Source organism: Athalia rosae, chromosome 7 (genome assembly GCF_917208135.1).
Source record: "Athalia rosae chromosome 7, iyAthRosa1.1, whole genome shotgun sequence".
In the NCBI taxonomy this organism is placed as follows: domain Eukaryota; kingdom Metazoa; phylum Arthropoda; class Insecta; order Hymenoptera; family Athaliidae; genus Athalia; species Athalia rosae.
The window spans coordinates 11351482-11377628 of NC_064032.1; the positions used below are offsets into that span (position 1 = coordinate 11351482).

Sequence of the window (26147 nt, forward strand, 5' to 3'; positions counted from 1 at the left end):
AAAACTGTACGTGTGTATTGTACATAAATTGAGATGAAAAAAAAAAAAAAACTGGAGAATAAGAATATAAGAGAAAACGAAAATGTTTGTAAAAAAAGAAATGCTAATCAAAACGGGCCTGCTCTGGATAAAGAGGGGCTAATATCCCTTTTACGATGAAAGGATTCGGATCTGACACGGAAGTTGCAACCAATCTATAAAACGCCTCGTCGTTTTTCGTCCCTGTTCCCAGCAGACTTTGAACCGTCATTTTTCCCTTGCTTTTCCATTCGGGTTTTTTTTTTATTGTTTTTTTTTTTTTTTTTGGTCTCGAATAACCTCACACAAGGTTTTCCGCAACCGACGATAGTCACGGGGCATTGTTTTACGCGAAACAATGTAGTCGGATGAAATAATACCCGCCATCAGCTAATTGTGAGTGCAGCGGAAACTTTTTTTTCTCTTTTTTTTTTTATTTTTTTTTTTTTCGGTTCTCCCATGGAAATTGAGTAACGTGGATCACTTTTCAGCGTCTCTGAAATATAATTGCAAGGGCAAAAAAGCTCTCATCGACACTTTTATCGATGTTATTCTCATATTCCCTCAAAGTAGCTCTCTGATTACTCGAACTTTTTTTTTATGTTCATTATACTTCAGGTGAGTACATAAAAATTGGAGCTTTACGGTCGCGGTGTAATTACTCATGTACAGCGGTTCGCTTCCCGAGCTTAGAAAAATTCTGCGAAAAAGAGGAAGAGAAGTACCGTCGAATTCAAACAATTAACAAATAATATCATCGGTTACAAAGGATTGTTCGAGCTGAGCCGAATCAAGTTTACTCGAGAGTTTATATTTACGCAGTTCTTTGGAGGGGAGGGAGAGCTGGATAAAAGAGGAAAGGAAAAAGAAAATCAATGTCGATGTCAGGCGAGTTAGTCAGCTGGGTTTTTCTACATTTTTCTTTAACTCCGACCGTAACGAGGTTTTGAAAAAATAGTAAAAAAAAAAAATTATTGCGTATACGTAGCTGTGTATATACTCACTTCTCCGAAAGGAAAAGGAGGAAAAAAAATATCGCAAACGAATAAAAGCTCGGGTCACGAATTACACCAGATGGTGCGCTTTTGTACGCTTTTTGTACATTTTTCTGTCTCTCTATCTCTCTCCCCCTAACTAAAACCATCCCTTCAATTTTTTGTAAAAGTTCTTTCCAACTCAATTGAAATTGGCTTTTCACTCTTTGTGCAATCAGAATCTTGGACGACGTTCCGGTCGCCTTACGACCTGCATTTTTATCCTCAACGTCCTCCACGTATGACGTTCTGTATAGGTACCAAAAGAAATTGCAGATGGTCTCGATCTTTTTTATTCGGTCATTTATTTATTTCCTCCTTTTTTCTCTTTATATACCTCTTTGTTCCGAGTGTACATATATATATATATATATATATATATATATGGATTCATGTAGATACACCTATAGCGAAACGTTGATTTTCTATGTGAATCTCTACATACCTATTCCACTACTATACATGCGCACCATGTATACCTGAAATGTAATTGTACATGTATCCCATACATACACATGATGGTATGTATACCCGCATATGTGCCACGTGTATATGATCATAGCTAGGTGGAATTCGAACGTGAGGTACGTGTCCGAAATCCAAAGTCTTCGATTCTCTCTCTCTTGGAATTGACAATCTACTCTAACGTATATGTGCGGCGGTAGGCAGTTTATGTACGTCGGTATGTACATAAGATCGGAATCCCGAAGCTTCCTTTCTGAAGCTTTCGTACGATGCTGACGACCCTGCGATCTCAGAGAAGATGGAGGAGCGGTAGCAAAAGCTTCTACGTAACGCTGTAGCTAAACCGAAAGCTTTTAGGGCTGCATTGGCTGCATGCTATGTACGTACGTGTGTACATATATAGATATATATATATACCTATGTATACGTAAACAGGAGTGTATTTATCGCCACATGCTTGAGAATTGTCTTATGTACATTTCAACGACGTATTGCGCGGGAACTGAGGTGCGTAACTCGCATAGACAGATTTATCGATAAAACTATCAATGATCGTCGATTTTACGAAGGACGCAGTCACGTCCTGTTTCCGGTTCTCGAGCTTCACGGACGTATGAGTCAATCTGAAAATTTGGGCGATGACATCCGGAAGGTAAGACGACCGAAAATAAAAATGGATAACATATCGAATACGGAGAACCGTTAGTGGAAAGTTTTTTCGGTTAAAAAAATTCATGGATTTTGTTTTTTTTTTTTTGTTTTTCGGGGAGATTTGAAATTTGCGAGAGAGAAATTTTGGAAAGACCGTCGATCCCCGGGTGTGTACGTCCGACCGTAGATTTTTTCGGTGTCAGTCAAGAGGTGCGTGCAAACGAGTCCGAAATCATTCTCGACATGCAAATTCCAAAGTCTGGAGCTCATCCATATTAATGTTTCTAATTAAGGCGGTAGCCTCTTCTGTCTTAGGACGTGGCACGTTGCATGGCAAGTACGTATACCGTCGGATACGGCCGAGGGCAGAGGGTAGTTATAAAGCTGTGAGACGAGACAGACGAGAGGAGATGAAAAATAAAAGAATAAAAAAAATCAAATAAAAAATAAAAAGGAGACGGGAGAAAGCTGCGGGGATTCGTACGTGATCGAGAGGGACTTTTGCGTTGTCTCCCGATCCCGGAGTGGCGCGAATCAGCTTGAATTCATATTAATTTAAGGTCGAATATTCAGATTCGCTGACGCCGCCGCGCCGAAAATCGCGGACCTTTTACGCTATTTTTATTCAAATTTTCATCCGCATTTTTATCACCGAAATACCCGAAATTCGATCAATTTTCAAATCCGACCGGAAACTCGAAAGCTTTTAAGTTCAACGTTCGCGCGCGGAGCTTTTTTATTCTCTCGAGAACCTTCGTTTTTTTCCCCCCTCGAGTCTAGCGGAGACCGCCGGGACCTAGAGGTCCTCTGCAAAAATATAATTAATGTAATTAAAACAAAAAACATTGTTTTCTCTTCGCTTTGCTGAATTTAATCTAGGAAAAAACTGCTATTTGTTTTTTCCTCAATCCTGTAACGCGTTTGGAAGGGGGTTGAAATTCTTCTTCTTCTTTTTTTCGCTTTTTTTTTCAGCTTTTTTTCGGCGAACTTTTTAACGCGGCGTAATGACTCGTTGTCAGAAAAGTTTCGCGCTATATAACGCGTATAATTCCTTCAAGTAATTAGGGTAATTTAACAAAATTATTACACTAAACTATCCGCACACATTACATACGTACGACGTGTCACATAAATTCCTGTATAAGTACGCAAGTATAATGTGTATAAAATTTGTACGTACGTATATATACGTGTATTTATGGTTCTTATGTAATCCGGTAAAATTATTACTCGACATGCAACTCGGCCGTTTTATGTGTACGTTTTACGTTGAAAGTTATAAAATTCAGGTAACGTACGCGCACCGTATACAATTACAGAGGGTGATCCACGGAAGGAGAAAAAATAGTGAAGTAAAAGAAAAACGAATCGATCGATATCGTTCCAGTATTTTTTTTTTTTTTTTTTCTTTTTTTTTTCTTCACTCTATATGAATTTAATATCACGACGCGCAAAAGCGATATAGTCGCTACGGTACGGGTGAATTATGCATGTGAAAAAGATATGTACGGTGTGCGTTGGAATCATTGGACAGGAAGTCAGTCGCTTACGCCGTACTTTTCTCTGCACGGTAGTCCGAATTCCAATTTTTTTTCCTCAACGGTCTACATAACACCCTATTAGGTATAGAGCGTCTTTTGTGCCAATTTTTCCAATATAAACCATGAAAATATGCCGCGAATATACATAACCCGGTATATCGTCCGCGTCGTACATATCGACGTACGCGATCGGTACATACATACCCAGGTGTTATGTGTGTAGGTGTAGACATGCATAATATACCCCATCAAAAATGCATCTCGCAGCTTTCGCGTTATAGACCCGGAGTACGTCATACCCCGATCAAAAGTCGAGGTAAGGGTGGTTCTTTTCATAGGATTTATGATGGGAGCGGAAGTCTCGCGATTCTACTTATTTTTCTTATCTCTTTCCAACTCCGAACTCCCCAAGATTCCGATCCTAATTTTTTTTTCCTCTCTCTTATTCTTTTTCTTATTCTTCTTCTTCGTTTTTCTCTTTCAATTTTTATCCAATCTTTTTCATTTTTTTTTTCTATCATCTCACCGCATCAACCCCTATATACCTATATATATATATACATGCTTATGGACATAACCCAGAGGGTTAGCTTTATAAGCGAGTTTTAAAACTGTGGGTAATAACTTCGCTGCAAGGGCATAATACGGCTAGATGGGCTCGAAATAATAATATTAAAGAAAAAAAAAAAAACGATGAAAATAAAAGAAAATGTACATACATATTTATGTATAATATATATACCCGTATAAAAATCAAAAGTTGGAGCAAGTTCCGCGGAGTTCCTTAACTTGCCCCTCCTCGAAGAGCAACGAGAATGAATTACGCGCGGTTGATAGAAATGGGGGGGAAAAAAAAAAAACGAGAAAAAAAAGAAGGAACAGAACGTAGGAAGGTATGAAGGAGATGAAGAATTTTGATAGTTTTCTTTTCTGTTCTTTTCTCTTCGTCGCATAGTTAATTCGGAAGGACTTCCGAGTCGCGAACAAGTGACGACGCTCTTGTATTTCAGTTATTTTTTTTCTCGTTTTTCTTCCCCTCTTTTATTCGGGAGACGAGACGCGTACGTATAGCTCACTACTTTAGAAGATTGAAGAAAACTGCGATCCGTGATATTACCCCCTTCCTCTCATTCCCCATGTACACTGTACACGCGCATACACACCGTACGTACGTACATATTTATAGTCGGACTATGTAAAACTAAGTGACGTGCACAAGTGTGCGTGTAATATAATGAGAATTTTCTTCCGAAAAACTATAGCGTCCGTATTACGGGAGAAAAGAAAATGATCAGATTAAAGAATAATCAGATAGAAGAATTAAGCGGTCTGGACGGTTTTTTTCGATAATTATTTTTTTTTTTCAATTAATTCATTCGGTTTTGTTTTTGGTTTTTTTTTATTTCTAACGAAAGGAAAAATTCATAGCTGGCCGACGGTGTCAACCGTCGAGAAAATTATTCGAGACATACGTATAACAAAGTATGAGAAAGAATGATAAAAAAGAAGAGGAAGAAAGTATGAAATAAAAAAAGAAAGTTAATGTATTCGGTAAGAAACTTTGTATAATGTCAAGTCTTTTTATCATCAAGCCAGTTGAAGGGAAGAGAGAAGAAAAAATATTCGTTGTACTTGAGGAAGAGAAGAAAAAAAAACGGATAACCGGAAATAAAAATATAGGTACATTTCGTCAGAGTTGAGGTATCATAGTGCTTATGAGTTGAAAAAAAGGAGACCTTCGTCTGGTGAATTTGAATATTTTTACCGTATCCTTCTCCCTTCTTCGCGTTGGCTGGATTTTTTTTCAACCGCCCTCCTTTATTTTCCTTTGATTTACCGGCGGGATGGTTTTCGGCGAAACTTTAAAATTGAAATGAATATCGAGAAGTTGAATCGTCAGACATGTAATACGATTTTATATATATATCGCGGAATATATCAACGGGTGCCGTGGGGGTGGGGGGGGGGGGGGGGGGGGGGGTACCGCAAATTTTATGTGTGTACGCACATAGCACATCGTATATGTGTAAAAAAAAAAAAATATATATATACGTATACGTATAAAAATAAGATGGAAAGATATTCCTCGGAAGCTTTATCCGATTTGAATAATACTTAGTACCCTCTTAAGGAACGGAAGGTAGCGGGTTGAAATTGCGTTTGAAATACGCAAAATCAACGAGCAAAAAGTATTCTCCTATACCAGCGAATGCAAAACGCGAAGTGATCGAGATATCGATGATATAGCTCTTCACGCTTATATCTATACGTATACACTTTTACCGCTTATATTCACCCTCGTTTCTAGCCGAAATATCACCCCGTCGTATACTCACCTGCATATAGATACCGTATCGAGTGCTCGTATAAATGAATTTTTGATTCCCATACATTTTTACGTCATTTCACATCCATCTGTTTTTTTGTTTTTTTTCTGGTTTTTCTTTCCTTCTTCTCCCATTTTCACTGTCAATTTCGAATAAGATTCATCGATTCGATCGCGTCGTCGATTATTTGTTTATCTATTTTCTTTGAATTTTCATCGACTAAAATCTGAGATTCGCGTGAACGTGATTCAACGTCCCACGCGTGTCGTACGCAGAACTATACGTGTGTAGGATGCAGTTAGGTTTTTCCCGAAGAGACGGTCTTCGGGGGTTGGGGGTGACGAACCCGTGGGATTCGACTGGAGAAACACGTATATGCGTATACCTGTACACGTGGGTTGAAATATGTGAAGCGTTATAAGGACGACTTTCTTTCGAACAGTTGTGAGCTTGAGAAATAATGTTGAGTTAAAGTTGTTTCTCGACCGAACGCTGTATATATAGCTAGCTGGTATGTTTTATTATTTTTGTAAGACTGGGATTTTCTATTTTCTATTTTCTATTTTTTCTTTTTTTCTTTTTTTCTGCTTTCCGCATCGTACCGCCCCGCGGAGATTTTTCCCTCCGAATCTCCAGCGTCAAGAATTGACGCGGCGTAAACCAGCTGCACCCTTGTTCTTTTTCGTCCCGCTTCTACCCCTCCCAGTAACCAGGTGAACAAATAATAAATTTTACTTCGATGCGGACGACGTTCGCACCGCTAAATTTCTCCGTCGTTCCGCCCGATTCACGGTCTCCGAAAGCTAAAAGCTCGGGATACCTCAACGGACGCGAAGGATATATGCTTCTAGGTAATAAAAATCGTATGAATAAAAAGGAAAGAAAAAAAATCGATCGAACTTCCACCGGGCGGTTGCGGTAGGGTCAAATTTGCGAAATGGCTTTTCAAATTTTCGAAAAATAAGCGAATCTTTGAAAAAAAAATCTGGAATCTCCAAGGTCGGATAAGAATACCACCGTGGATGTAATAAAGACGAGCTTCTGCTTCCCAGAAATCGCGTACACTTGTATACGTAATTAAATCGCGCGAGCGGATCTAAATAGAAAATATTGATACAGATTCAAATAGATCGTTATTAAAATAATCTGCACTTTTAACCCGGGCGAATTGATTTAACGACTAGGCAAAGAAGCAAAAAAAAACAAAATCAAAATCAATTCACGCTGTTTTATTGAGACAGTAGAAAACAAGGAGGAATATTATCAGCTTTTGTTAATCATAAATAATTACCGCTGCAGCGTTGGTTGCAGGTTTAATGAAAATAAAAGACGTTCGAGCGTTAACATTGTACCGTGTATACACGGTTACACGTAAATAACACGGCACAATATATTACGTATCTATTTTACTGCATCGGTGTGTTATACGGTGAGTACATGACGCATGTTATAAATGGGAATTTATTCGCTTGGCAAGTTATTATTTTCGCGTTATAGGACGTATTCGTACGTACGTATATAAATATACGCATACGTGTACGGGGTGAACATGAAATAATAAACTTGCACAGGTTTAGCGTGTACCCCGTATTATACGAATATATGGGGAATATATGTAGACCAATAATAACGATACGTATAGAGCAACCAGAACGGGCGGAAACGGAAGCAAATTAAATTGGCGCTCCAGAAGCTGCTGAAGTTGCTGCTGCCGCCGCTGCTCCTGCATTTCTACTTTGCCGAAGGTATGTTGTGAAGAGAAAAAAGAGAAAAAAAAAAAAACAAAAAAAAAAACGAGAAATAACGAAAAAATGCAACGATCGCGTAATGCTTCTAAAAATATGTAGGCCAATTAATTTCTCACCCTGGTTAATCTGAGCAGTCGTTCAAGTTTCGTTTTCGATCAGTTTTTCATTCGGACGAAGTAGAAAAAAGCGCTCAAATTTCGTGTACTCAATTATTGCCAAGCGAACTACCGCCGCCAGTAACTAGCCTTTATCGCGGTTCGTTTCGAGTGATTTTCCAAAAATTCTATCGGTCAGATACGAATGAAGGTTGAAAAAGATATTTTTCAGGTCGCAGATATCTTTAACGAGGACAATTTTTTCGGTCCATCGGTCTCGTTTGACTGGTAAAATTTCGGAGTACTTAGTTGAAAAATTTGAATTCGCGAGTGGTTTTTTTTTTTGCCCTCGGGTTGCGCGGCACCTATCTCAGTCTGATTTCATACGCGAATAAACAGGAGAGCAACGATTATCGTCGCGTGGTTTTTGTTATTCGGAAACATGTCGTTTCAATGGGACATGGGATACTGGAAGAGTGTGACGGAAATGGGGACGCGCCAGTGTTAGCGATGAGCGGGTGAAGCAGAATTCGTCGTCTCGTAAACTCTGCCATTCAGATGTAAACAGTTGTAATTGGGATATTTGCATTCGGAATATTCTCTCGTAGCGTCGAGACGTACGTTATAGACGTATACGTGTGTATTATCCTCGTGTATTTTTACTCGAATATTTTATCATCGATACACGAGTATCGTTGGAGATGAGGAAAAACAGAAAAAAACAACGAAAAATGAAAAGTACCGGATCGTTCTGCAGAACCGTAATTCTGACCCAGATTATTTGGTATTCGCTAACAATAGAAAACAAGAGGGAACAACGAAAGTCGGACGTTAAGACTCCGTTGAGCGATAAGTTTGCGGAGAAGAGAAATTGACGATTTTATTGAAAAACGAATTACAAGCTATAATACCGTAACGATTATGTTCGCGAACGGGAACGGACGGTTGAAATTGGTACATAAATCGATGAGAGTAATTGTATTTGGCATGCACTCGCTTCCTCGTGTCGTATGTGAGGGATCGCGGCTCTTCTGGTGCCCGGAAGAACGGGGAAATCTCCAGCTGGGCGAACGGAATCGAATAAACCGTTCGGTTTCATCGGAAGGGATTATTTTGCTTTTTTTTTGACTTCGATATTTTTTGCTCGTAACCGATTTAAATTGTACGCGTTGAAACCCGTTCGAAAAAGGAGGAGACGAGTTGTTTTTTTTCCGAAAACCTGGTCAGAAAAAAAGAAAGATCGATAAAATTCTCAAATAACTGCGTGGAAACGGGAAAAAAAAAAATTCGCCTCCTCCTTTGAATCCCCGTTTTCTTTCGAGCTGAAAAATTTCGAGAGTCCGCTGCTGTTTATCGTGTAATTGATATTTTTTGGCGTACGCAATTTTCAGGGAGGCGAAAAGACCGTACGGAAGGATATCAAAATTCGAACGTTAACCGCGGATCAAAGACATTGGTTTATGAATAATAACGTATTACTTCGAGGCATGAAATTGAATCCCTCATCGGACATCGGCATTCCAAAATCCAGAATCTAGAATCCGGGAGCATAGGGTTTGTTCGACCAGAACGGAATTAGAATTCAATTTGAAAAGCCTCGAGCGAGCCGGCCGCGGCGTCCGGGCTTCCAAGGAATTGTTAAACAATTCCCTGGGCAAGGAAGCGGCGCCTCAGCCACAGACACTTGCCAGTTGTGGCTTTGAAAACTCAGTGCGGTTTCCTAAGGGTTCTCTAACCCATGTATATACACGTATATATACACCTATCCGTATACTATACACCGTACTTTGAAACGACGAAGTTTCCCTTCCCTTATATATATATATATAAATATATAAATTCCCTTCCTTTCCTTTCCGTTTCATTCCTTCACTTATATTCACACCGAACTACGTACCGTCGAACAAGACCTCTGAAAATTTTCCATGTTACACACACACACACACACGTTCGTACAAATATGTATGAACACACCGTTGCATGTCGCGCGCATAAAAACATGTACACGTTTTCGTACATACCTGGTGCGTCTGGTTTCACGTACTTGTATAGAGATATAGTTGTAATATACATTTATTCATACAGGTATACACCTGCGTAGGTCGGACATTTTATACCGCAGACCGGTGAATCCCCTTGTTGGCAATTTCTGTACCCTCTGTTACCCCTTTACGCCGTTTGCGTGCCATCCGAAAATGTAACGCGATGTCCCTACGAATTGCTACGGCGGCTTCTGCCCCTCCTTGATGGTTTTCCTTGCCGCCGAAGGAATTTTACTTATTTACCGTGCGAGCGCATTTTTATGTATCCATAGTTCGCGGGGGCGGCCTTTGATTAGAAATTCGAGAAACGATATCGTTGCGGTGAAAGAGGGTAAAAGAGGGAATCGTATCGGGTTGGTGTGAAAAATAGAACGAAAAAATTTCGAGAGTTTCACAGTCGGAGTTTAAAATTGATTTTTCCCGCAAGCTGAGCTTTACGTTTTCCAAAATTCAATTCCGGTATAATTTTCACGGAAAAATAGCTACGCCGTTACGTGCACGAGAAATTTTCGCTGCTTTCCTCTCCTACCTACCGCAGCCGACAAAAACTACGTAACGAAGAAACATTACCACAAATTTTTGTTACCTCACTTTTCTTTTCCCTTTATTTTCACCTCCATTTTCTTCCAATCTACGGTCACAGCTGTGTCCAAATTTTTTGTACAGGGCGTTACCGGAAACGAGGGTACCGAATGCGAAATCGAAATCGAAATCGAAACTGACGATAATAATCGCTCGGTTTCATCGGTGTGTTTCAGTCCTTCCCTTATCACGAGTGCATTTCGATCCGATTGGATTTTGTCAAAGAAAGAATTTTTTTTTTCCTCTCGTCTTCCTCCGTGTTTTCCGATCAGACCCAAAATTAGTCATTCGAATAAAGAATGCCCAAAAAATGGGCTGCTCAGAGGGAAAAAACTTTTTCAACAGGACTGATGAACCTAGGTTTATATTTTAGATAGACTATAGATTCGAGAGTTTTGTACTGCAGATGACACCCAAATATCTCGTATAATATTGCGTGATTCACGCGTGACAACGTCATTATCGTCATATCTACGTGAGTAAAGAATGAACCAGAATTGGTCAGGTTGAGTACGTGAAAAAAAGGTTAATAAACAAACTAGAAGAAAGAAAAAAGGAATCACAGAGCGCTGGAGAAACGTGTTAATTTACATGCAAAAGTCGTATAACATCCTCCGTGACTCCGAACCCTCTTCTTTCTAATTAGAGATGAGATGAAAATATCAGGTGTGTGATATAAAAATGGGGAAAAATTTACTTAAACAAAATTTATGCACAACGATAACAATTCATCCCCACGGGTAACGAGGAGGAGAGGGGAAGCGAAACAAAATTACTAGATTATTTTAAAACACAGCCATTATTATTCTCATTATAATTATTCCTTTGTGTGGAGCATGGGAATATATGAGATGAGCTATTCATTTAATAGTTTGCATGGTTTTGTAATAAATTTGCATCTACTTTATATTTCTTTTCTTCGCTTTTTGTGCGCTACGTAGGTGTATGTTTATACATGCATACGTTGAATACAAGTGTAGTAACTATTACGTAATCTGAGTCACTTTTGGCCGTGTCACGTTTTCTTCTTTTTTTTTCTTTTTCTTTTTTTTTCGTTCTTGCTACATACTACGTAACGTAAAGATAGCTCTGTTGTATATTATCGGTGTATTGACCCATCTTTTTCAGTCTGTGTGCGTAATTTTTTATCTCCCTCTCTCTCTCTCTCTCTCTCTCTCTCTCTCTCTCTGTCGTACGTGTGAGTCTTTTCGCATGTACCATACGCGTACGGATATGTACGGGTGTGAAGCGGAGAAAGAAACGCGGGAAGCGTTACACTGGCGTTTATAGACGACAGTGAGTTCGTTGCCGCGTTTCGGCACGCGGTGGAATGTTTTAAATTGAAGGCTATTTGTTTCCTTGACACCAACCGATTGGACCGAACTTGTTACTTCGCGAAACTCTTGCACACGGTGTGAAGTTTCTCTCGAAACGAGGAGAATAGAGAGAGAAAAAAAAAAAAAACAACAACAACGAAACAAACCAGAAATACAAATGTTTCGGGAAACATGATTTATTTAATCATCCCCTACGCCGCGCAGCTACGAAATTGCCGGAAAATTTTTCGCCTCCGAATCCGCGCCGATTCGAAAGTACATTTTTATTCTTTCCCCTGATCATCGCCCCTTTCTCACCCTTGTCGATCGAATTTCGGTGGGTGAGAATGAATGAAAAAAAAAAAAAAAAATCGAAAGTAAGTCTACCGCATCAATCACTTTATGTAATAATGTATAAGCTCTGCACGAGAACACTGAATTTATGGATAACAGCTGCTACTGCCGGTTCGTGTGACTCATTTTAGCGCAAGAGTTGAAAAATCTATTTCAAAGATTTCGGGGATTACTCGAAAATTTTTCATTATTTAGTTTTCTTTTTTTCTTTTCCGTTCAAATTTTTGAAAGCTAAAATTATTCGTTCTTCAATACGGTCGAATGTGGCGGAGATGGATGTAATTGAAACTTCGTCAATTTGACATCGATTGTACATATATATATATGTACGTGCGTACATACCTAATAAGTATAAGTAAAACGTGATTCATAATACATATTGCTGATTGAGCGCAATTGTAATGCCCAGTTGGAGAAGCGTAGCGATTATCAACGAGAAGAACGCGCCGTGTCGTCAATTGCTCGTTTCTTTCATAACGAATTCAAATTCAAGATCATTATCGGGATAGAGGGATAAGGGGGGGGAGGGGAGGGGAGGGATCGCGTGAGACCTCATTGTCCGAACTGACCGCACATTGCTGGCGATCACGACGATAAATTTAAATTCCGTAAATAAGATTCTACCGGCTGGTGTTATTTCTCGAGAATGCGAAACGGAGAAGGATGGGATCGAGGAAGATATCGAAATTTCGAAGTTTCTTTCGAGTTGTTGAAAAACGGGATTCGCAAACTTTTCCTTCTCTCTTCGTCCTTTCCCGATGATAAGCGCGTACGTACGTACACATCCAACCGTTCGCAGTTGATGTGTCTGAAATCTAGAAAGAACGAAGGAAGACGAGAACGAAAAGGAATGAAATAAAATTCGTTTGGTGGTGGATGAAAAAAGGCACTTAGGTCTTGATATTTTGCTCCGCGCGAAGGGGATGGGATTTAGGGGGTTCCACTCGGAGCGGAGATTCGAAGGGGTTTACTGGCAGCTTTCCAACACCTCCGGCGAATTACCCTTTAGAAACATGACCGCCCTAATTTCGTATATAGATTTGTATAAAGTAGTTGGTAAGGTAATATCTGCAGACGTCTGCAGACGGTTTCGATGTCCTTAGAAAAGTAGTTTTTTGCCCTCGCGACTTCTGAACTTCACCGGCACCCGATCCGTACGCAATTTGCTGTGTTACGTGAAACGAGTTTTTTGTTTTTTTTCTTCTTTTTCCCTCCCCCCCTTACTTACAAAATTACTGAAACCGGAAAAATGAAACTCGAAGTTAATGAATATATTTGAATGAATGAATTTCAAAGGGTATTAGGAAACTGACTCAAGCTCATCCGCACGGATTTATACATGCACGTACCTCAACACCTGCACAGTGTCGTCATTCGTAGGCGGGTGAATGAACCACAACCACAACCACGTACCTTCACCGTAACCAACAATTTTCTAGCGGAATTCATCCCGCAGCTCGACCTCGCGCGCTTTTGTCTCGCCAGACGCGCTTATTAAATTAAAAACCCCAATCAGAAGTTTAAATCAAATGATAATAATCTCAACTCCATGTTCTACCGGAAAATCAGAGAAGAGAAAAAAAGGAAGAGAAGAAAAAGAATCGAAGAATAATTACATACACGCTTCATTTTTCACGGCATTTTTTTTTTCTCTCTTTTCTCACGTTCCATTACTTACATATACCACGTGCGCCTCTGATTTTCATTTTTTGCGTGCACATATAGAAATGATAAATTTTCGTTGCATTCGATGTTATACTGTAGGAACGAGAGTTTTTTTCAATCTCTATTTTTTCAGTGAAAAATAATTTGCATTTCGATCAGCTCTTTTTTCCGTAGTAATTATACTAACAATCCATATGCCATTTTCTTTTCTTTTCGTTTTTTTTTTTTTCCTCCTCTCATGGAAGGTGTATCAAAATGTGCTAGATCATCGCGGAAAAGTGGTGACAGAAATGCGATAATTCATCCCGAACAGCGTACAAGGTGAGTTTTTTTTTTTTTTTTTTTGTTTTTCAAGAGAGGAGACGTCTCGACGTGAATCTCGACGTGTTCCCTCCAACCTCCCCTGCCACCCTCTCGATCTAGCTGACGAGAAGGTAGACGAAATGTGTATTGAAATTTATTTGTCGGGTGAGAAATCACGATTCAAATTTCAAAAGCCCGCCCAGAGAAATTCATGATCAAAATCTGAGATACGGTAAAATTTCAGTCACAAGAGGAGGGCCCTGCGAATCCTTCACGCGTGAATTGAATTGATTTTTGAAACAAATTTGGAATAGAAAAAAACAAATGAAAAGTAATCAAATTTCGTGCACGAAAATCGAATCAATCGTTGAGGCGATTTTTCTTTTTTTTTTCTCGCTTATTGTTAGTCAAGACACCATTGAAAGCTCGGAGTTTTTCGTGCTTTTCTGACAGGTATTACATCCGTCAATAGAAGTTCCAGTTGATTATAAACACGAAGCAAAAGTTTTTGGGGCGGTCAATTTTTCTTCTTTCTTCTTTTCTCTCGCGTCAATGAGCCTTATTAAAAAAATGAGAAAAAAATTGAATAAAATATCACGAAAGCTTCAAGCACACTCGTATCTCTCAGTGTATCTTTTCCTCTAGCTAGACGAATTCTCTGTTTCAGTGATGAGGTTATTTATTTTTTTTTTTAATTGTCTTTTCTTCTTTTTTTTTTGTTCTTGTTCGAAGCGTCAGGTTCAGGAGAAGGGGGTGGACGAGGTGAGCAGCTAGCGGCTTTCTAACAGAGTTTTTCCCTATTGTTAGGCACACACAAAAGCTCTAAACTGGATTATCGGTTTATCGGCTGTGCTGTAGGGCGAATAGTGTCTCGATATGTGCATGTATATATGCTATACTAAATCTATGTGTATAATAGGGCGATGTGTGTGACAATTTTTCCACACTTGCAGCGTACAAAAATACCTACATAAGCTTCGACATATTTATAGACACCTATTAATAACGACGGACTACACCGGATTACCTTAACACGCAATATATAACGATACGTCCCTTGAATCCAGCCCTCATTAGTCGGAATCATCCGCGATTTCAACCCTTCGAATGTATTAAGCATTCTGCCTTTCGCGAGGTAATTCTATTATCGTCAACCCCTTATAGGAAAATATTCAATTTCAGGCGGGACTGCAAATGATTTCAGAGGGTTTGCATGAAAAGGAAAACGGAAAATACGTATTTTGTGAATAGATGAACAAAAAATATTGAAAAGCTCCGTCAGCGCGTCAGGTCTATTCGAAGGTTGTGATCATACCTCAATAGGTGAGTAAGCGATCTATCGAATCTGATTTCGATTTCAAGCAAATAATGTGAAACCGAAGGTTAAGAAAACAGGAAATGAAATAAAATCAAATTGAGAAACGGAAAAGCTCCGACGGAGAAAAGCCAATGATTTTATGATTTCGAAACGTTAGCTTCGGAGACACCTGTACATAGTCGCAATTACTTTGAATCACATTCGTACCAACGTGATATGAATTGATCGAAACTTCTGTCAAAGAGAAAACGGTAAAAGCCCTTGCAGGTGAGCTTTATGGGGAATGATATTTCATTTCTAACTTATAAAATATAGTACGTAGGTATTACCTTTTTCATATAACCGTTTATTTCTCTTATTTTGAAATACATCCAACTTCGATAAGTACGAGTATACCTATTCACGCGTATTTTACAGTCGAACTTTGTTTTTCCGTTAATTTTCTATTGCTTCCCAGAGCCGGTTGACAAACTTTATTAATCACCCTACAGCTGCAGTGTTATATCGACGTTGAAAACCCCGTACCTTCAACCCCCGGTCGTCAGACGTCTGCCGTGTGTATATTATTTATTTTTTTTTCCCACCAACTTTTAACCGTGCTTTTTCTCTCTTCTTTCTCTACACAGGACAGGACTTCCGACGATTCAACAAATTCACGGGACAAGTGATGGGTCGGAATAAAAAGAGAATGAAAAAAATGAATTTCGAGTAAATTATACGAAAAAATACTCCCAGTCCACTGGCAGCTTCGGTTTACATTTCTTTCTTTTTGTTTCTTTTCCCGTCCCCTACCTCACCTGCTCATTTGTCATTTACCTTTCGATATAATACAATCATCTCTTCCGCACCCTGCAATTTTCGTATTGTTTCCTTAATTCGTGTTAATTTACTTTGCATTTTCTGTAACGAGAGGAATATACCTGTAACGACTGCAGATATCGTACGGTGTGTCTGTGTAACATGGATCGACGATAATTAAGCGCGCAATATCAACGATATTTAAATAGGGGTTGTTAATTAAGTCGTAACAGACGCGGTAGGTCGCGACTCTTTAACGGTAATTGTAGGGCTTAAAACAAAACATCCACCTATAACTACCCCCCACCCTTTCCCTCGCTCCCCCGTCTCCCCCCCCCCTATTTCTACCTACTGTAGACTCGCGATCGCGCAATTAGCATAATTGGGATTACACTTCCTATTTCCGTTATATGTGTGTAGTCCATTGTACCTACCGTATATTCGAACGTTATAGTTTACATGGAAATACATATTCACCCATATACACGACTGAGAAACTATAGCATTAACGTCCAATGTATTTTATGTACCATAGGAATACGTACGTATGTACTACTATTTTACAATTAACGCTGTTAACTGCAAGCTCAGAGCTTGCCATACATATATACCTACGTGTATATATACACTTAATTAGCGGGTGAAAGATTTTTTGTGCATTATGCGCATTATCTCCCAGAAAAGGAGGGGCCACTTTTTTGTTCGAAATTTTCTTTTTATTTTTTATTTTCTCTTTATTTTTTTTTTTATTTTCTGCTTTCGCGTTCTCCGCTAGCGCTAATATTAGCAAAAAATCATCACAGGTGTAAAACAGCTTTTGGGATACGCGTGCTTTTTACAAAACCCACAAGAAAATTTACCGATCGCATAGGAGGGTAGCGACAAAAAGGAACAACCACCCTTTACGTAACAGCTATTTATTTACTATACGCGTACGTGTGTGTATACAATATATGTATATGTACATTTCTTTTTCATCGTGTAACGGGCTTTATTGTTTTCAAAACTTCGGTGTGCGAGAAAAGCTCTGCATCGCTTTGTTATTTATCTTCGCTTCGAGTGCCGCGAGCTCGAAGGTCAGCGATTCGAACGGAGTCCGCAGAAGAATGAGAAAAGCTCGAACAATTTTTGTTCTTCAGCCTTCTCCGTCTCACGGCAAGTGAGCAAAAAAAAAAAAACAAAAACAAAAGCAATAAATTAGTCAATTTTCGACAATCAGTTTCTCACAAGCAGTACGACGTCGGTGTTACAAAGGGGAAAAGTGTTCGTTAATTAATTGATGGTATTTAAATTTTAATAACGTCGAGTGTGCCTGATTATAATTAGTGCAAAATACCCCTCGTCAGGGTCGAACGGGTCGTTCGAAGATCAAGTGTTGATCATTTTCCGAAGCGAGTAGAATTGGGTAAAATTAGAAACAAACTCTTCTCTAATTTGCGTATTAATTGCACGTGTATTCGTATACGTGCGGGAGAGAGAGAGAGAGAGAGAGAGAGAGAGTTCGATAATTAAACTATTTCGAATAGATTCTCTGCTACGGCGAACCTACGGGGTAGACGCAATTAACCGAAGATGCAGCAGTCACGAACGCGAATCGATTTCAGTCCCCTTATTATATTTGAAAGTTTCCAATTGTTATTTAGAACTATCGAACATACCGTACAGATGAATGTATATATATATGTGTGTATAAATACCTACTTATATACCGTCCACTGCAGCGATGCGGATTTTTATTTCGTCCTCCTGTACGTACGTTTAATGCTGCAGGATAAATTCTTCGATTTTTATTTATTTAGTTTTCTTTCAGTTTGTTTAACTTGGCCGGTTGCACTGGCTTTTATTTTCGCATTATTTTCAACCTTTCTTATTCAAGCGTTGCACGTGTATATATACCTATACATACGTCCTCCCGGTTTCTTTTTCCTTCGTTTTTCTTCTTTCTCAATTTTACTCCAATTCTTTATCTCGAATTCAACTTTTTACCCCCCCCCCACCGAAATGTTTCTTGCTTTGTTTTTTTTTTTTTTTATTCTTCACTTTATTTCATTATATTTTATCTTATTTTATCGTGTGTTTCTCTTCTTCTTCTGCTTCTTCCTTTTTTTTTTTTTCTTTATTTTATTCTACCGAACCTCCCCGACAACTCGAAAGCTCACGAATACTTATGTATATAGTACCTGCTTGAAAACTTTGAAAGCTTGCGATTTCATCAACTCGCATTACAAGGGTTAATTCTTATTAGCCACGCTATTTGTTTGTGGATAAAAATTTTCTTTATACGTACTTCATAACTTTGGAAATCAGTTTGCGTGCACATAGATGTGAAAGAAACGTAGTCTATGGCCCGAAAAAGAGATTTGGAGAAAATGCGAAAAAGGAAGTGAAGAAAATTTACTTCCGGTTACAATTGAATGTCCCTTTAATAAAATCTTGATGCGACAATAATTAGCATTTTTTATTTCATCTTATTTGAATTATTACAATCTCACATCTGTTTTACGCACATTACTTTTTCTAGGCCATTTCCTCTGCCATTTAATCTTCACTGATGTTTAAATTAAAATTCCAGTTGCAAGAAAAATCACATAACGTTCACATGGTATTTTTTTTTTTTTTTTCTTCTCTTCTCGATTACTTCCCCTCTCTCTCTATCTCTCTCGCCCGTTTAATTTCAATGTCCCAAAGTCAAGTACCGATGACTGTGTATATAACAAATATTACGTCACACCTTTTCTGCAATAGTTAAATTCGCGCCTGTAAAAAGCAGCGCGCGCGAAGGGGATTAAATACACTCGGCTGAATTACGCGTTTCGAGTTTCAAAAAATTAAAACAACAACGGAACGAAAGCAAAAGAAAAAAAAAAAATAGGACGAGATCAATTGCGGCAATCGATCGAAGCTCCGAAACTGTGGAATTTTTGAAAATGCTTATTTTTTGCTTCAGCCAACGTTAAAAAACGACCGACACATGCCTTTGAAGAAAAAAAAACTACCCCCTTTTTTCGAGAGACGGTCAACAATTTTCTCATCGGTGCGATTACTTTTTTTCCATTTCCTCGTAAGGTTTCTTTTTTTTTTTTTTTTTCTGCTTCTACTTTTCTGATTTTTTGCGATTGATCGCCGATGAAAATTCGAACGTCAAACGATGATACGGCAGAGTGCGAACCGGGAGTTCGAAGCCTCATGGGCGAACTGAGTCCCCGATCTCTGAACGGCGCGAGGTCTGGCAAAAGGAGAAGCGGAGGAAGGTTCAATTTCGCGGGACGCGGACGGGCGTCGCGCCGCCGCCGCCGCCACCGCCACCGACGCTGCCTCCCGCGCCGTCGCTCTTTATGTTGTATGTACAGCGTATTTTTATTGTGGCTGATACATAAATCTTGGGCGCAAATTTTCCAGTTTTTCGTTTCTCGTCACCGGCCTTCCTTGTTAACGAAAAATTGAGAAAAAAACCTACGTTTCGAAGCACGAGAAACAACGTACGAACGCGACCCACTTGATAAGAACGCCCACCACCGGTCAATCGCAGGAATGATTTTTCAAAAATATTGGTTACGACGTCATTGCTTATCGTCGTTCGCTTACGCGTATACATATACACCCGTACGTATAAATTCATGTTTAAAAATCTGGAGGTGCATTTACGTATTACGCTAGAGAGCTTTTTTCCCATGCATCAAAACCCATTGGAACTCTTTCGCGCAAGCTCTGCATATACCTCGGTGCCACGGCAGCTTGCGGCATTCGGATGTGCTTGCAAGATACCAAACGCGCTTTTACAGCGCAGAACTGAAAGTTCAGGGTTTAGAGTTTAGAGTTTAGAGTTTAGAGTCTGGAGTTTACGGGGTTAGAAACAGAACGTCTGGTCGCTGCAGTATTGTTACTTTACACGGGTATACTTATACCCGTACGAATACTGTAACGCAAACCAAAATCGCGTACCAGTGCCGAGCTGCGAGCTAGATCCGATTATGTAAAGGATTTACGAGTTTCTATATTTTTTCCCATTTTTTCATTTCTAGTCTGGGTCATTCTTTCGCTTCTATATTTCTCTCCTTCTATACATTGGGATTTTTCGAAGCTTTTTTTTTTCAAATTTTTTGTACAAAGATTAAAAAAGCACTGGGAAAAATATCTCCAATCATGCATGCACGATCAGGATATCAACGGACGGAAATTTTATTCATAAACTTTCAATTTTTTTTTTTTTTTTCTTCCAATTCTCTCGCGCACAGCTGCACCTTCGCGTATTTTTGCAAACTATTTCGAAATCTACTTGTCGTTTCAATTCTATTTTTTACCTTCGTTACCACGTTGCACAGGCCAGGTGATCGATGGTACCGTGTTTTATGTACAATCAATCGATCGAATGTGTACAGCGATATTTGTTGTTTTTCGAACATGTTGAAACACCACACGATACATTCCATGTACAAGCTAAACACATAACTTTCCACACATCGCGTTAATTATTTTTACAAATATAGGATAAATTATATATTTTCATAAGAGAATGAGAAAAATTGAGGAAAAATATATCTCGAACCGAAATAATATCACACCGTTAAAATAAAATCTGACTAAAATAATCCGCGACAATAAAAAAAGAAGAGATTCTTCTGATTCCTTTTTTTCTCCGGCGATAAGATAACAAGTGCTTCATTCGCACGGCCTACGCCAACGTAACATGAGATACACGTAGATAAAATGAAACAATTATGACTCAATTATTACCTCCTCAATTACGTATTACTATATTAATTATTATCAAACGACTGAATGACGGAGTGGAAAAAAAAAATTGAACCACAAAATTGAAAGGTGTTGAAAACTAGAGAAAAGGAAAAAATGGTAAAATTCAAACGTGACTCACTATATCCGCCTCATTGTCAGACCAACGACTCGCGAGCTGTTATCAAAATTTTATTTGCATTGGGATACGAGTTTTTTATTTTCAATTTTTTTTTCATATTCTTCTTTTTTTTTTTTCAACACTATTCCTAGCACGCGAACAAAAATAGTGACGGAAGATAAGAAAAAATATCAGATTAACGAACGCTTTGAATTTCGGCAAACTTGGTGCAGCCAACCTACAGATTTTCCTGCGTTCGATCGTCGGGATTTTTCGGAACAGGTGAATAGGGTGACTAATAGCGTGTGTCTATTATATATTTTTTATTCATCTGAGAAAAAAGAAGAATTCAATAAAAAAAAAATAAAAAAAAGAAGAAGAAAAACCTACAACTCATATGTTTCTTCACACGCGATCGTACTTGCAGTTTTTTTAACTGTAATAATAGCATAATGCACATTGCACATTGAAACGACGTGGATGCAGACGCTTGATATATCGTATTGCGAGATGTGAGACTGATACGAGATCTGAACAACAAACAAAATTATTATTATATCGTTAATTCATTTGTGAAGAAGAATTTAAGCGATAAAATATCGACTCCAACAGACGAGCGATCGATATTAGAAAATACAAAGCGAAGGATCGATTGAGAGATCTAATTTATTTTGGCACGAAATTCAATCGAATGGTTTGAAAATCCTGACGTATGAATAACAAAATCAGGATGGATATGGCCTTTAAAGTTTTTTTTTTTTTCTTCTTCAAAATAACCACGAATTGATGGGCTCGATTTTTTTATTGGGGATGAACATATTTCTGGCCATTTGATCAACGATCGTAATGCCCAGTATTTTATTAAACCCTAGTACGAAATGCTGATGATTGGCTAATTTAATCCATATTACTTACGAACATACCTATACATACAATTTAGGAAAGTGTTTACGTACACGTATATGTTTCATATATAGATGAAATTGACAATGAGTTGACATATACGAAAGAGACCTCGTTACATTCGGATTTGTGAGAGACGGTAAGATCGTAGAGAAAGAAACCACCGTAACTCATTCCATCGTCGACTCGTCCGAATAGATGCGTATTACAAATGGACGTATATGTATACATCCATGGGTACAGTATACGGGAACAAATAAATACATATACGTATCTGTATCGATGTCTGATACAACTGGCTGTTGTCGAACCTTTCGCAGGCTTCGGTCTTCGCGAATTCGGAAATCCGATCCACACCGATTATCGAAACGGAAATTTGATCGCCATTCATCTATGTCACAATTGTCGCGAACTCGGAACCGGTCAGACGTGATTCGGACCGTCTTGAATTATTTTGATAAATTTTAACGTGGTGCGCGTCTCTAAAATTGATCCATATAATTTTACAGAATATACATCTCGGTGATTTTTCCATTTTATTTAATCTTCTTCATTTTATAAAATAAGCTTTTTTAAAGCTGGTAATAGTGAAATTTATTTTTATCAAAATAAAATAATCTAAGAAATGGTAGAATTTGCATGAAAATTAAATTTTCTTTTTTTGTTTTTTTCTTCAAATTTATTGCCCGAGGTACTTCTGGTGTATGTGGCAATAAATTAATTCGCATAAACTAATATTTTCTTGTATATATCGCGGGTGTGTGTGTGTGTGTGCGCGCGAGTGCAGATGGTGAAATTTTCCCGTTTATTTTTTCGATTTTCGATCCGGTTGGTTTTTTTTTTTTCGGTTTTACCGGATTACTACTTTTCTTCTTTTTTTTTTTTTTTTTCTTTCTAAACGTCGGAACGATACTTCTGCGGCAGATAAAGTGCAATAAAGTGTTTCAAGGAATTACGTGATAAATAAATAACCGATTTAGGTAGCCACGTCGCAGTTTCTACTCCGCGGATCCTCAACCATTTATCGCACGCCTTTTACACGGGAAAAGCCGCATGGGTATGTGAAATTATACATTCGTTCGAATAAACGCAACTTTGCCAATTTCATTTCTTCCCCATACATAATAGTTGAATAGCCTGCATCGTAGGAATGATGAAAATTTCGATTTTGAGCGATGAATTTTCTTTTTTTTTCTGTTATATTACGTTCTCACATAATGTACGCGTTATGAAATATCGTCCAATTTGCGTTTTTTAATTTCTCCTCCTCCCTCTCGTCTTTTTTCTTCATTCATTTTGTATTCCTCTACGCGTATTCAATTTTTATTACACAATTCTATTCAACGTGAAAACCGGTCTGGAGAAGGGTGAGAGAGAATGTCGTTTAGGGGTTGAAATTTAATCTTTGTAATTAATGAAAGGGGACCGCAGGTATTGCTCATGCAAGGATCGTTAATAAGACGTGAAGTGATAATTACTAGGAGGGATCGATCCATCGATGTGAACGTTTGAATAGTTTCTCGCTGCTCGTATGTACTTAGGCAGACCTACATGTGTGCGTTGGATAATGGTTGTTACATAGGCAAAGGTGTATGTACATACATACATATATATATATTGTATAGTATATATGTAAAGAGCTACTCGCGTGCAGATTCTAACCGGCAATTTCGCGTCAGCGAGAGAAATGTATTTTCCTTACCGATAACCAAACAACTTTGTCCATAAATTCGAAACTTATAATCAGAGGCTATGAGGGCGGGTATATAGATCATCTATGTGGTATATACGCGCATTACGAACCTATGTGCGTTATGTGACACACATGACCCCTGCTAATTTGCATGGTTATAATATATCTATTCACATGTACACGTGTATTACGTATGATGTATTTTCCGAGTTTGGTGATATTCTCATCCACGATGACGTAATGCGCACAGTTTTTTTTCTGTTTTTTTTTTTTTTTCCTCCTTTTTACAAACTCACACGTTTCGAATGTGGACTTTTCGACCCGATATAAAGTAGGTAACAGCAGAAGCGCTGCATTTCGTTGTACCGTAACGTCCGCTTTATTTATAATGCGGTGATTTTCCCCAGAATCTGCTAATCAGATCAATCCATATGTATGGGAATTGTCGAGTCGTACCGGCGATTTATCGCTTCGTACGAAAAGCCGAATCACTCACCCGATTGAATTTCCCAGAAGCTTTTTTCCCGGCTCCAATAATTCCGATAATCACTCAACGATATTCTCTTTGATTGTTGAGGTGAAAAGAGAAATAAAAAAACTACCGAGGATCCTCACGGAGCCAGAGCATGTACACCGCGAACTTTTCATCCGTATCCTTCAGGAATTTCCTTGAGAAAAACAATAATTTCACTTGTAACAGTGGTGGACGCAAACGATCGCGTTTTAGGTGAACGTCTCGTCTGATCAACTTGTTGCGGAAATGGATGAAAATCGCGAACACGTTTGCTCACCGCACGCACAGAAGTTCACTCGAAGTATAGGTATATACCTCGCCGGACGTATTCGCGGACTCTGCAATGAGAAGTTTAACTTTTTCGGATTCCCAATTTTCGATTCATTCGAGAAGAACTTTTCTTCTCATTTTTCAAACTAATAAACAGCTCTCGCGAATCTTCCGGCGGCATTAAACAGCCGCTGTGCTCCGCGGAGGCTCTTATACTCCTTTTCCGTTTCCTGCTTTTTCTTTTTTTCATTATCCTCGGTTTTTTTATTTCTTTTATTTTATTTCTTTTTTTTGTTCTCTCTCTGTATTCGCGGGATATCCTTGGCCGCCTCGAGGATTTCGCTTCCTGACTGTCCATACAAATTATACACGCGCGTCCACATGCCCGTACCTACCTATGTAGATGCGATCGGATTCTGTCTATAGAGAGGCTGACTTTACCTTTAGTGACTCAATAGATCCATTTACGGAATAAAATAGCCTAAGGCTACCAAACGCCTAATCCAAATGCTACAGGTACCCGAATTCTTTCGTATACTGTCTACGGTTATACGTGTATATCGGTGCGTGCGTATATAACATTGTGGGTAATACTATGCGGCCAATAAGTCGTCAGCTCCGGATACAACCGTACGGTACCATTCGAACCCGATTGTTTTCAATACGATTCAATCAAGAATATCGATCCGGAAATAATAATTCTACCGTGGATTCGACGAACGGAAGGGCTCATCCCTCGAAAGTATTCGGAGTGAACGGAATCACCGGTGATACTTTTCACTTTCATCGTCATTTGTTTCGAAATAATTCAAAAACGAGTCGGTGTAGTGGAGAAATTTTTTTTCTTCATTTTCGAAAATACGTAACAACTCGAGGTTTTTTTTCTTCCCTTCTTTTGCATATAATATGATATTTTACCGACCCTCGGATAAATCTGCGTAGCTGTGAAAGGTGAAAAAAAAAAAAAAAAAAAAAAAATTTCCCGCAGCGGAACATTATCTAATTCTCATATCTGTGTGTATTCGCGTGTTTTCCCGATGAGGAATCGACCCCCCGAGTATAGCAAGGATTGTTCAATCTCGTGCGTTATTTTTTCTCGGTTTTTTCATTTTATTTCATCGGTTTTTTTTTTGTTTTATCCTTTTGTTTCCCTTTATTCTCCCGTCCCTGTATACGTACATACTTTCTATTAACTCATTCGTTTCAATTAAAAGGTAATAAGTCAGAGAGAAAAATTCTATCTGTCCGGGTACAGGTATTAAGTTGAAAGATTTATGGCACATATGTTCACGTGTATACATATGTATAGAATTTCTTTTCCGATGGAAAGAGAAGAATTTTTTTCGGTTTGTTCGTTATTTTATTCGATGTTTTTTCGTATCATTTTCAATTTTTTTATCCGCTGCGATTGCGCGGGGGATCTCTATTTATTATATACTGGTTAACGGCGACGTTTCCGCTATCAAATTAGAGGAAAACGTTCCATTTCACGTCTCACGATATTATTTATAGGGATGAAACGAGGGACGATAGTAAAAGGGTGAGAGAGAGAGAGAGAGAGAGAGAGAGATGGTCGGATGTGGTTAGGACGGATATGGCCGTTGTCTTAACTAATCTTAACTTGATTGAAACTTTGTAAGTATAGCCCTCGTCGGGAG

At 38.7% G+C, this 26147-nt stretch overlaps 1 protein-coding gene across 5 annotated transcripts in view; it reads right to left on the reverse strand.

The window, feature by feature from the left end:
• The window catches only part of LOC105689628 (cysteine-rich secretory protein 2-like), a 35423-nt gene extending 15955 nt beyond the window's left edge, over nt 1-19468 (reverse strand). The window contains exons 1-2 of one of the 5 annotated variants that reach the window (XM_048657841.1): nt 19254-19467; nt 17959-19014 (exon numbers count right to left, since the gene is read on the reverse strand). The gene's annotated coding sequence lies outside the window, so the exon portion shown is untranslated. Of the gene's footprint in view, nt 1-17954 lie in introns of all 5 variants that reach the window. The other 4 variants (XM_048657842.1, XM_048657840.1, XM_012406787.3 and 1 more) reach the window with 4 other exon arrangements.
• Between the last annotated feature and the right edge of the window lie 6679 nt (nt 19469-26147).